Source organism: Stigmatopora nigra, chromosome 14 (genome assembly GCF_051989575.1).
Source record: "Stigmatopora nigra isolate UIUO_SnigA chromosome 14, RoL_Snig_1.1, whole genome shotgun sequence".
In the NCBI taxonomy this organism is placed as follows: Eukaryota; Metazoa; Chordata; class Actinopteri; order Syngnathiformes; family Syngnathidae; genus Stigmatopora; species Stigmatopora nigra.
The window spans coordinates 6,165,853-6,180,189 of NC_135521.1; the positions used below are offsets into that span (position 1 = coordinate 6,165,853).

Genomic DNA, 14,337 nt, shown 5'->3' on the forward strand with positions numbered 1-14,337 from the left:
AGCTGCAAATCACTTATTATTCCTCTATGCATCAAGTCTGTCAAAACACCAGCATCAAGGCAAATTGACAATTCACAATTGAAATAATGTGCGCTATGTACTTGCATTCCAATCAAGTATGTATTGACTTGACTTTTTCATTTAGAGTCAAGGTCAACAAATGACAACAAGAAGGCCATTTAAAACAGTGATGCCCCATGTTTTCTGAAACATTCTACATTGTGCCCTTGGCGCTAGCAAATATTATCGTTCTTGCCGATGAAAGTTGATGTGATACATTTGTTTTTAAAACTGCTCATTTGAAGCATCCACACACCAATCTTGCCACCCGCTGAGTCAATCCATGTCTGCTCACATCAAGCAGGCAAAAGCTCTAGCGAGTGCTCACAACTGGTCTACATTGGGTCAAAATCACTGAAATGATTGGACGGCCACCTAGCTATGCAATAATAATAAAAATAGAGGGTAGATGCAGTTGTGTGAAAAATAATTCATACACTGTATACCTTGAGCATTTCCAAATAAACACAGTCAAGAGAAAGAAAACCATCAAGCTCTGAACTTTTTAAATGGGTCACCATTGAAGTCCCAGGGCATTGTGGAAATTGTTCTTCTTCAGGTTACCTAAAGATAGTCAAAAGGCAAATGACAGCATGCCCCCAATCCTTTATCACTTTCCTTTCCTTCTCTCTGTGGCTGGGCGTTGTTGAGTGACAGGTACAGTCTGTGACAAACAGGGATTGTAACATGCTCTCAATCTGTCATGGATGATTGTGTTGGCCTCATTTGCTGACATGTAAAACGTGGTTGGTGATGAGAATTTAAAATAGGGGCATTTAAATTGCTGTCTTTTTTAGGGGACTGTACATGGACCATATTTAGATACTTATTTAGACTATAGGACTATTTTGTTCACCCGTCAGTCATGTTAGTGATGACTAGATGTAGGATGACCACCATACCATTAAGTATTCTGAAGTTAAGGGGATGCTTCTCTATTTACAGCTTCAATCTAATTAACTATTAAGTATAGTATGAAGACAATATGCATATGTATGTGTTTGTGTATGTGTGTATATGTATGTGTATGTATGTATGTGTATGTATGTATATGTATGTATATGTATGTATATGTATTTGTATGTACGTATGTATGTATGTATGTATGTATGTATGTATGTATGTATGTATGTATGTATGTATGTATGTATGTATGTATATGTATTTTTATGTATGTATATGTATGTGTGTATGTGTATGTATGTATAAGTATGTGTGTATGTGTATGTATGTACATGTATGTGTATGTATGTACATGTATGTGTGTATGTGTATGTATGTACATGTATGTGTATGTATGTACATGTATGTGTGTATGTGTATGTATGTACATGTATGTGTATATATATCACATAAAAATACACGGACAGTTATGTTGTTTGTTTTTTCTTTCTCCACCCTTAGCAAAACTTCAATACTTGAATCCTATTTTTCTTGTGCAGGTTTTTCTAACATGGTTAAATTGATAATGATGAATGAGATTATGAATCTCAAGCAATTTTATTCCACACATTTTAGAGGGAAATGAATAATGCATCGTTGCAGCGACATACAGGGCACCTCCTAACAAACTAATGTGGGGGGGAAAAAGAGGGGCATACATTAAAATGATTAGACATGGCTTGTAATATATTTTGGCCCTTTGGGTTTGTGCAGACTTCTAAAAATGAAGCTGCAAATGACATCTCACGGATCGAGAATTTATCCAGAACCATTTATTTCTCCTCTACTCTCTTTACTCGTTTTCTTCTTTCCTTTTCCAAGATAAGGGTCAGTAATTCCATCTGCTTGTCTATGTACAATGCAAAGGTGAATTAATACTGTTCTTAGTTTTCCTTTTTCCAAGCAACACTCAAATGTCTCACGGCAACATGCATATCATTACAATATATTTTTCTTCCCCATTTCTTTTTTTTCTACTGGCAGAAAAAGTCAAGCATTTGATAGAAAATAAATATCTCTACTGTCAATCGTTCTATAAAATATGTTTGCATTGATTGGTCGACTCCATGATAATAATTGTACAAGAGGAGAAGGATCAGACTGGAATAATAATAATATCATGCATTGGACTTTTACGTCTTTTTGAATGTGATGCTTTTATGACATGCCTCATGCTTATTTAATTATTCTTGGCAGTCTCATCCATCATTTTACAAAGCTGCTATTTGGCTTTTTGGGGATTTGACATCAATTAAAATTATATCCAGTAATCAAATTTTCATCTCGGTGTTTATTGAGTTTATCCGCTCAATTCTTGTCTCCGAACAATAACATTTGAAGAAGTAAATTTCAGGCAGGCAAGCAACGAGGAAACAAATTGCGCCTCGACAGACACCTCATTAGGATCACTTTTTACTTTTAAAGGTGTAGTAAATTTTAAATTAGCATTAAAAGATGCTCTCTCGGCCCAAGAGTAAATAGAACGGGTCCCTCGAATGTCCCTATATCCGAAGACATGCTTCCACCTTCTCAGGCCATTTTGAAACGCAATTCTCTTCACTCCAATCTAATTTTGATGGGGGAAAGAACCTAGACAAAAGCACCATCTTTCTCCAGGTAAACACAGTTTCAATTTTAAGTACTTTATTTACTTGGGTGCCAAAAGGAATTTCTCTAAGCTTATAGGTATAACAGCCCCCCCTTACCCACCAAGGCTCCCTTGGTCTCCATGACTGGCAACATAATGGAGAAGATGCACCCCCGTTTGAGCTATGTCTATCTCTAAGCTTGCAGCTGCCACAACCCTGCAAGCTACAAATAATCCTGCATCCTGGCATGAGCACTATAGCCTCAAATGATGGACAGCGCCATATTTTAGTGAACAACGCATTTCAATTTTAAGGGTAATTTGTCAATAGCCTTGACATTTTTAGTTATTCATAATCATTCCGATATCCGCTAAACATGGCTTCTTAAACATACGGGAGACACGCACCAGACCACACAAAGCACGATATGTGATTGATTAGCACAGTGGCACTTGTACAATACTCGCTCAGAGGGGATGCAATCCTTAAAAAGCAGTTTTGAAGGAAAAGCGAGACTCGCCAAGAATTCTGATCGGCTGCCGGGCATAAAAAAATGTTCTGGGTGTTGTGAAGTGCTTACCAACAACCCGTTTATTCGACACATAAGCTGCTATTTCTGACAACAATGTTGGCAGCATAAACCAGTCTTTTTTAAAGTATGACTGTTTTTTAATACATCTAATGCATAGTTAAATGAATACTGCTAGAAATGCTGAGAATACTTTCTGTATTGAGAAAATATTGTAATTCTAGCATTGGTAAAATAACTAAAGTAGTATATTTTACCTCCATTGCATGGAGTAGCTTCACAGCAATACCATTCTCAGAAAAGAAGGTAAGCAGACCTGTGTGATTTCACACTAAAAAAGAAGAAAAAAAACAGTTTGGACAAGTGGAAAATCGCATCTCTTCTCACGGCCGACTTTCTCCCCGCCTTCCAGTCACCCACCATTAGGTTCGCACAGTAGCAAAACCCGTTGACAGTCCGAGTCTTGCTGTTACCTGCTGAAATGTAAATCTGACAAACCTACTTTATGTGCCACAGGAGTCTGCTTCTCTTTGCACACAATTTACTATAGTCTGTGAACGGATGCTATGTTTTATAAAATACATATGGAATGAAATTTCTATATTGTATAGACAAACCCGAGAAGAAGACATTTGTGTTCGACCCTATAAGCATTCAACCCTAAGCTTTGACGAGACTGCACAGGGCAGTGGCAGCATTTTAGCTCATTTGGTAGCCCACAGAGATTACTTCACGACTTCCTCAATAGATTCTATTTTCTTTTTCGCTCATGGACTTTCTCTTTTTATATATTTCCTTGCCTGCGTGTCACATTATATTTTGAAGGTGAATCACATAAATGCTGAAATTACTTTGGAGGATAAATTGCACCCAAGGGCAACCCCCTACCCTCTTTACCGATTACATTTGAGTCCATGTTGGAAAATCAGTCCATTCCCACACTACTAAGTTGTCTTTGCGACAGAGGACAAAAGAATAGAACTGCTAAATTAGTCAATCAGCATTTTGAATGGAAATGATTTTCAGATTTTTTTTTTCTCCCTACAGCTCCTTTTTCTATCTCTGGCTTCAGATTTATCTGAAAAAAACAGGCCTGAAAAATTAATCACGGTCATGTCCAGAGCCAGTGACATTCCCAGAAGGTGTCTTTAAATAAGTATGAACGTGTTAACCGCAGTTAGTTTCCCAGTCTTCCATTTCACTAAACTTTGTGGTTTTGCCTCAAAGAGCAATCGGAGCTTTTCCTAATGGAAGCAACATGTCAGTGATTGACTTGTGTGATGACTGTGATTTTAAACAAACCAGAGTGTTTTCTTTCCCTATAATTTAAACACTAATTACAGCGTAATATTACACCTCAATCATGCACGGGCACAGGGCCAAAATCTCAATCAGTCACTAAGGCAAACATTTACAGAGGCTGTCCTTTACATGAAGGTCGGGCAGCTTTGTGGATATGCGGCTCACATACCACGGGTGACTGGGTCTGCTGCTTCCATTGCCGCCATGCTCATTTCAAAGATGACATATCGCCAAGCGCCCACACATGACAAGCACATTGTTTTGTGTGGGTGCACTGGAAAGAGTCAGAAGGAAAATATCAAACTACTCCAGCATCCACACGCTAAACAATCCGCTACTTGTATATTTTGTTTTGCCACAGAACTTTGCAGCCTAGCATAAATAAAGATTTGGAAAGCCAAGCATAGTTTTTAGGTGTACCGTAACCGCACCATTTTACAAATCGACTATCACAGATTCACCAAATTGTGGCAAATATAAATGGAAAGTTTTTTTGTTTAAAGTTACAATAATACAAACATGAAATAGGGAGGAAAAAATAAGTCACTATTGGCCTCTAGATGACAGTCTACCTTGGGAAGTTAAATAATAGTACAGAGAAAGTCCAAATATTATGATATGGCCTCCACAAAACCACTGTCCCTCCATCATGGTTATTCACCTACTGTGGCATGCCTTGGAATGTATTGACCGCAATCCACGAGGTATTACTGCATTTATAATAACCTGCTAATAAGTGACACCCAATGCGAAATGATCACTGTGCATCTAGTTGACAACTATGCTGTCTTTCTTCGTAACTGATAACTAGTGTGAGACAAAAGAGGTGAGGAAAGAGCAACGTATAAAAATAGCAACATCATTTTTCTTCTTTATCTTTAATTTCTCAGTATCACATCACAGTAAATTGCACTCATCATCCTTTTAATTAGCTGTCACAATATGGCCAGTAGGAATTCCAGAAAATATGCTTCCCCCGGCGCGGGACTATGATTTCTAGGATATTTCACCAGTGTGTTTCCCACTGTGATATGTTTTAAGAACGTAGTTCCCCTGGGTGGAGCCGTATCTAGACTAAGTGCAAATGGAAGGAGGTGAAGAGCCGAGACTTGAGCAGACACACAATACATCACGTATGACAGATGATTGCTCTTATCTTGCTGCCAATTGTCTCGTGTTCCTTGCCAAATCACACAGGTGGAGAAGACTCGAGCTATGTTGCAAGAAAGTCCGATTTTTAACACTTTTAATTTGCGTGTGCGGATGTGCTGAGAATTTGTAAGCTGGTTCCATCTGTGTCAAAATGTGTTTAGACAATTCGGTACTAAGGCTAATGCTTAGGATATCTTAGACGTTGTAAATTCAATGTCATTTCAATCAAATTAAAAGTAGATGCAACATTCCCAGTCACACGATGCCAGTTTAAGTGTGCTAACATTTTAGTCATACATTCTATAGCATCCACCATCTCCTTGGAGTGCACCTGAGAGTTATTCACTTGCATTTGTTCATTGAAAACTTTAATGGGGAAGTATTTCCCGTAATGAGATCAGCTGAGGTTTCTCGCTTCCAACAGTGTTTGCAATTTAATGTCCCGTGACTTATGTTCCGTGCGGAGCACATAGGTCCAACCACAGTTGTAATAATATTTCATAAGGAAAAAAATACATAAAACATAACTAAAATGGTACACAAGTGAGCTGAACATGCAAAACAAAAACAGTTCAAATCATCCATGTGAGCCCTTACATTTTAGTGTTAAAAGTCCCCGTCCATAGCTCTGAATCTATACCTCCTGTTTAGACATTTATGTTCCGAAATGAAGGACATGATTCTCCTCGACAGGGCAGCCATCTTTCGTCCAAATAACAAGAAGAAGACTTCAGCAAGTCAGTAGGGCCTTGTTACCGCTGAACTGTTGCTTAGCCAAAGAATCGAGAGCCAGAAAGAAGAGTGGCTCGAGTACTCTGTGTCTTCCCTGTGCATCCTTCCCCTTGGATGTGCTCCAGGCTCAGTTAATTTGAAGCTTCCTCAATAAAGTATGAACGCTAGTTCTGCAAGCAGCCTTGCCATTGTGACCCTCGTATGAATGAGGGCTTTAGAAATGCCATGAATGGTTACTGGAAAAATTGTAGGCTTTCTTTCAGACAACATTTGCCCTGAACAGCTACATTATGGGGACTCTGAATCAGGCAGAAACAGTTTTTAAAAGCCCCAAAAAACTGTTATTATAATTTATGTAACTTGAGTAAATGGGACTTGGTTACCTGAGGGAAAGTTGTTGGAATACTGGAGGGTTGGCATTTCAGAGATAAATTATTTTTTTTAAATGATGAAATAGTCATTGTTGTCACTTATAACTGTATAGTTGGCTAAACATAAAAAGTATTGTTCAGACTTTCAGACTTGGGTTATATAGTTCGGTAATATTCTATAAAGCAATTTTTTGTAAACGTCTCCATATTCCAAAATAGACTGTAGTTGTGAAAATATAGAGTAAAACGCCAAATTTAATCTATACTTGGCACTATTAATTGCGTGCTAAGAATAACTTCCTTCCACTATCTTATCTGTATTTTCATACAGGATGCCGTCAATGTAAATTAATCGACACTGTCCTGCAATAGCGTGAATGCAAAATAGATGCTTTCCCATGTAATTGTTTTAGTACTAATCTGCCTTTCCATTGATCTGAACGTGCAGATCAGAGGGAATCAAAATAGCTCTGTCAAGGCTAAAAGGGTTAGCCCTGCTCCTTACATCTGGCAGACAAAAACATGCATGCCGACAGGAATGTGCAGACGCAAACCAGCTGAACAGAGGCAATTCCCAAGGTGTGCTCTTTATTGAGCTAGAGCTGCAGCAGCTGAGCTTTGTTCAAAAAATTACTTAAAATAACCAATTATCCATCTTTGGCAAGTGTACAGAAGCATCCTCAAACCCCAGAGGATGCCTACAGACCTGACACTGACAGAAACAACTCATGTCACACAGTCTAAATATAACTATTTCCTGTTTTTTTATTCTATTTCCTTTCAGTGTTCTTTGTGAATGTCTTAATGTCTGTCTGTCTGAAATTGTCACTCTGTGTTTATGTCTGACAAATGAAAGGCATGCATACATGTTCAATACCAGTACTAGCCAATCTAGTGTACTTCACTCCTTAGCACACTGTAAATATACACACATTTTCAGTGCTACTAAATTATTCATTGATTACTCTTGCTTGAGGAAAAAAAATACAAATGGGTTAATTTTCTCCTGCTCCAAAAGTATAACAGGCATGGCTTTGATGAATGCAATATTTCTTCTTCTAGTCATAGTGGTCAAAGGCATCCATCTTATTTCAGGCTTTGCCAGTCATATGTAGGCAGACACATTATTTTCTATAAATTATTCTGCCATGGTTTTCATCATTCTCAATTATTGTGTGCTTAAAAGTCATATATATATGTATATATGTATGTATATGTCACCTTCACAAAGGTCTTTGCTTTTCTATGGGCATTGCACTGTTAATGGTGCCTGCCGTGGCAAATCTGTCAGAAACTTTGACACCTCATGCCACCACCGATTATTTTTACTCAAGGGTAAAAAAAAAATGAGTTTTGTGAGAGATGGAGGAGTGTTATCAAATCGGACAACATAGATTTGTTGTTTCTCAGGCCGCTATTTGGGAAAAGTAAGATATAGTTTATTTTCCCTATTGATTACTGCAAAGAATATTGGTTGGAGACTAAATCCAAATTACACACTTTTTTTTACCCCACAGAAACAAAACATATGACCTCACTTAACCTTTATGAAATCTGAAACGCTAATCTCGTTGAAAAGCATAAGAAAACAATATCACACTTTCCGCAATACACATCTGGAAGATGGAGGAAATTACTGAATCTAATTATGAAAAAAAACTAACTTGGGTTCAAACAATTTAAATATTATGTTATGTCTTTGTAAAAATATATTTTAAAAAAAGCTTGTGAGCGAGCAAGGAAGAGATAGAAGATACTGCATGTCAACACTTGGTTGACAATTGGAAGCAAAAAGGCCAGGCCTGATTGGACGTGATGGTTAAAATTCCACAGGGTAATCTTCTAATTAGGTCTGTGAGCTTCAGGCTGTACATTGCCACCGGCCGTGTTGATACAGCGTTCTGGCCGGCCTCTAATGAAATGATTGACTGATGTCAAGACAGCAATCATGTCCATATAACACTTGCATTTATTTTGCCCCGGGCTTTCAAATGTGCCATATATAACACTTGTGGGGATATAGGTAATTGATTGCTATCTTGTGCTGTTTTTAGCAGGACATTTTTACCGCTAATGAAAAAAGTGTATTTAAGTATTTAAGTAAATATAGTACAGTGTCTAATTTTTAGTAGGCTGTCTAACATTTTTGTCATATATAGAAATCTCTCATCTCATATTCTGAAATGCTTTATCCTCACTAAGATTGCGGGGGTGCTGGAGCCTATCCCAGCTGACTTCGGGCCAGAGGCAGGGGACACCCTGATTTGGTGGCCAGCCAATCGCGGGGCACAAGGAGACAAACAACCATTAACTCTCTCTTTAATACCTAAAGTGTCCTATCAGGGGGAGGAAATCGAAGTACCCGCAGAAAACCCACACAGGGAGAACATGCAAACTCCAAACAGTTGGACCAACCTAGATTTGAACCCAGGTCCCCCCACTGTGAGCCTGCCGCACCACCCTTATATTATAAGCAAATTTGCTAATCACTGTGTATAAAACATAGAGGTTTGTTGGATGTGGTCGCTCAAAGAGCGATAATGCCCTTTTATTACTGGAAAGAATACAAGAGTACAATGAGAATCTTCTCTTAGATGGCTCCTTAATTGGCCGGCAAGGGAAATCAGCCACCAAGATGGCGTCGCACTCGGTCTCCTACCGTAGTAACCGAGTAGTATGAGCAACTTATCAATGCTAGTGGTCAACATCTTTAGATATGTGCCCATGTTTATGATAGACAATGCTTTATATCAAATGAGATGACCACATTGCTAACATGTTAATATGATAACAAAAGGTCACAATATCATCCATGTACTGAGAAGGAAGCAAAAAATAGTCAACAGCTGCTATTCATTTGATGCTGTAATAATACTAACAGCATGACATACAATAAGACCAGCTCTTAGTCATAAACACAATCTCACAGGCCCACATTTATGTCAATTATGATAAGCGTTCCACTCATAGGTGTGGTAAATGTCAACACTATATTCGTCATAATTACCCAAGTGATTTGAATTCACCGACAGTCAGTTCAGAAGCTTACCCTCATGTAATATTGCCTCATTAATTCAGATTACATTCACACCTCTCACTTTCTTTCACACTTTGTTTTTTTTATTCGTGTGTGTCTAGTCACAGTAACTGCAATCACAAATCCACTGGATAGATTCCATGTGGAAGGATAAATGTGTTGACTATGGTATACGTATCTCCAAAAAACACAACATCAGCTTATTGTTCTCTGCTTGGCAATTGCTTAAAACTAACTGGTTAACATTTTTTTTCTTATTAAGTAAGCGGATATCAGGCATCAGTCTTGTCTCCATTAACATATATTTTTTTATGACAGTGGGTATTTTATTTAAAATGGCTTGAATTATTACATTTAGATAGTTCTTCTTTGCTCTACAGAATTTAAATATCAGTCCATGTGAATTATGGTAAATGACATCTTTACAAATTGTGTAAATTAAAAAAAAAATGCTTTTGGACAATGTTAATCTAGAATTTGACTTTAATAATTGATTGAGCCCATTTATGGTGGTGAATGTGAAATGAGTGAGTAGTCACAAATACAAACATGATGTGAACACAGTCTAGATTTGCTGAATAAAAATGTTGTCTCGTATGCTAATGAATCAAGTAGATGTACAGCAAATTCTAATTATTGCAAATGTAGAACGTACAAACATCACACAGACTACAGGAATGAGTATGTGCAAATCACTGAGCCTTTTTTTGTGGTAATACACAGGATAGTACACCACTGGGAGAACATCCAAAGAGGAAGTCGGAGCCTGGAATTGAACCCTTTATCTCATAGCTGGAAGACATCGTGGTCACCATTCATCCATCATTCAAAATACTGCAGTATCCCCAGGCACAATATATTGAGGTATGTTTAATGCAGTGATGTTGCTTTGCAATGGTATTTTAGATTTTCCATTAATGTTTTAAGTGAGTACTCAGAATTAATTATGTTAATAGAAGTTAACGTCCATTTAAATGACCTGTTAGATTAATAACTACATTTTTAGAGGACCTGTTTTGAAACTACTTGTTCACTAAAACCTAATAAGTAAAAACATATTTGCGATATACTAGCATATGATTGAGTTGAATGGAAGTAAAAAAAAGAGTCATAAAACCCTAAAACACAGATCTTATCTGGCATTGTTGTAAGTTGTCTAACTTTATAGGTTTTGCTCAGTCTACTCTTGTTGTGCAGCTCCTTTTACGGCACACAATATCTTTCACTGTAGTTTTATGTCCATTTTTTTATTACGGCAATGAAGCCACCTGTATGTGTCCCACTTTTTACTGTCCAACAACAATTACGGGCAGCGTCCATTCCTTTGTATTCGATTTGAATATGAACAGTTTCTCTGTCAAATCCACTAATCAGCTCTGGCCGCCTTTTTTAACTTTACTGCCCTTAAAAGTTGGCAAGTGACATTTAACTGGTACGCTGGGGACCTGGCAATGGAAACAAATGGCAACTTCGGTGTTAGAATTATAATGGCCTTCTCATTCTACTTTTAATGAAGCAGTTCACTTCTCAAAGTCACCTCCTCAGGAACAGGTAGACTTCCTCATGCCCTGACGAGTTTTTCATTGGCAAGAAAAGAGCAAGTCGTGTCATTTTAACTGAAGAGGGATTCTCAGTAATTCAAAGGAGCGCAAGAGGCTAAAAGCTCAATCACTTAAACTAAGTCCTCCACATTCTCTTAACTCCGTACCGGCTTCACGAGGGCCCATTTGGATATATTCATGCTTGATTTCATACGGTGGGCCTCACTTTAATCCCCAGGCCCACCTAATGAGAAGGTAATGAAAAGTTAATCCAGATAGCTCAACTCCTCCTAGCCTTTAGCTAATACTGCTTTTAACTCTCTCTCATTAACTTTTAAAAAGCAAATCATTGACAACAGGTTGGTAGACTAGCCCGTGGCTCGGATGTAACCTCCCACTGTGTTGGAATGTTAGAGCTCAATAGTTGGGATGAAATAAATGATTGATATTCATCCACAACTACAAATCTGTATCTTTTAAAACATTATCGTTTGATTGACACAACTGATTCCACTTTAATTGGGAGTGAAGCATATAAATACTTCTGGATCCTATTCCAGCTAAATATGGGCAGTTGGCGGAATGGTTGCCTCGTTTCTACAAAAATGCATCGCATACAAAATACTCACCGGAAATTGAACCATATGTTCTCGGTATTCAGTGCATTTTTATACTCGTTAACACTCCTGACTACAGGAATGTCAAATGTTTCTGCATTCACAGCCTGTGAGATAGTCAACTCATTAAAAAATGTACATTGGACCACTCCCACCAGATTCCAGAGTCCAACATTGGCAGCAAGTGTTAATCCCTGCGACTCTATGGCAACATGCAACCATAAAACATGTCTGACCGACCCCGCGATAAATAATGATTTGATTACAAATGGTTAATGCAAGGGCAAACAAGTGTGTAAATTTTGTATTTCTGGGCCACTCTTGACAGCTCTCAACTGATTACCAATTCATCATTTTTGTGCCGCTGTGACAGATAGCGAGAGAGCACTGTTGCCGTGGAGAATGAGATCGAGGTTAATGAATGTGGATCAGGCTAATTCCTCTGTCCTTGCCATGCCGCAGACCTATAAAGCACCCCGGTGCACGTGCACCTGCGTACGGGGGAATGTTTGTAAGAAAATGGAAGTCCTCCCAGGCGATATCAGGATGGAAAAAAAAGGCTCATGCGACCATCTCCTTTCTGAAGAGATTAGGCTCTGGCATTAATAAAGAGCTGCTCTGTTGGGCCGTGGTCAAAAGTATGCTGCCATATTAATATCTAGGACCATTTTCCTGTACCTCTGGATTTCTTTTATACTCCTCGTTAAAACTTAACGCGCATGGCATTAAACCGGGGCATGCCCTTTTTATATAAGATGTTACGGGATAAAGCATGTGTGCTATGCGGCTGATCTGAACAAGTCGAACAGGCTGAAATCGTATCCCTTTATCTGACAGGGTTTTACGAGGCCCTTTGAAATTCATCCTACTTGGCTTTTGTCACATTTTGTCTGCACAGTTCCACAATACATCTGCAGTTCTAGAAGCCTCTATCTCATATGAACTTCACATTCAGGGCCTAATCAGGTATGCTGATTATGGATGGGGATCTATTAATTACAGTAGAGAGAGAGTCCAGAGAAGCAGCAAGACAAATCACTGATGGGAACTGTGAAATTCCGTTCTTTTCTTCTTGTTCTCCACCCCGAGGGTTGTCAGAGCTATCGGTGCCTACTATTGTATTACAGACAAGTCTGGGATGGGGAGAGATAGTGTTTGACGCGTTCCCACATGATTGAAAACAGATTCCGCCGCTAATTTATGAGCTTACTTTGTAATTGCATGGGCATGCTTGTGCATATGAAATCAAGCAATGCCCAATAGACAATGCTCACTGTCACCCGGCCAGTAGCAGACAGTCAATTTTATACAGCAATAAATCAATCTGTGCTTCTTTACTTCGACACCACAATTCGGAGTCAAGGGGTGAAATTTAACTCAATATATCAAGCTTCTCTAATGAGTGTAAAGTACTATTTTGGGCATCGATGCATTAAGGTTTTGATGTTAATTGGCAGGGCGTTTCAGTTAAACAGTGCAGTAAGCTGTTCATTATAATGATTAATTGGAATGGTGAAATGAGAACATAAATATACACAAAAATGATGTCCAATTTATTTTGCCATAAATGTCAGTGAAAATAAATCAGGTTCATATTTTTCCAGCCATTTTCTGTTCTATTCATCGGAGGTCATGAGCGAGATCAACTCCCAGCTGACTGGGCAGTAGGTAAACTGGCTTCATTACATAAACAACCGAACATTAATGTTTACGCATATTTTTTACATCGGCGGTGTCGACCATTTTGACCCCAAGCATGTACAGGGTCAGCTAAACGTAAGTACATATGATTCCTTTCTTGGGCGTTAGTAAGCTATCACTTGTTCAGAGATATCTGTTCCTAAAAACAAAACAAAAATGCACAATATACATTTGATATGTTCGTCATAAACCCCACACCACACATCCTCCAGTCATATTCACATTGGTTTATGTAATATAATTAAATGTGTAATATAGTGTTTAATATAATTTTATGCACCTTTTTTTCCTGATTTAAGGGTGTTCTAACTATATTGCGTGTCTTCACATAAAATACTCCACCGGCCATTTGGTTGCGAGGGACTTTCCACTCCTTAAACATTGAAATCCCGCTATTTCCCTATTTAAACGGATAGTTTAGCTTCCAATTTTACTTGCATCAATCCATTCTTGTCAATCAATACTTTTCTAACTAAAAAAAAATGTTTTTTAATAAGGAACAACTCTGGCAGCTACAGTGGAAGCACACAATTCAAAAATTGGCAGCACATACGTACATATGTGACGATATTTCAACAGAAAATGGTACTCGAATGTATCATTGCCATTAAGTGAAAATACAGGGAATATAAAATGTATATTCTTACTTCTGATTTCTTAGTAAAATTGAAGTCTCGTCTTTGTGCTCAGATTTCACTTTCCCAATACAATGAATCTAACCTCACATTGAGCCGTTGGCAAGTCCAACAGACCACATGATATAT

At 38.2% G+C, this 14,337-nt stretch overlaps 1 protein-coding gene across 1 annotated transcript in view; it reads left to right on the forward strand.

Annotated features, from left to right (window-relative positions):
• LOC144207425 (uncharacterized) overlaps positions 1 to 14,337 on the forward strand; it is a 186,604-nt gene that overhangs the window by 25,542 nt on the left and 146,725 nt on the right. Inside the window, exon 5 of the mRNA XM_077732902.1 lies at positions 10,438 to 10,578. The gene's annotated coding sequence lies outside the window, so the exon portion shown is untranslated. The remainder of the gene's footprint in view (positions 1 to 10,437; positions 10,579 to 14,337) is intronic.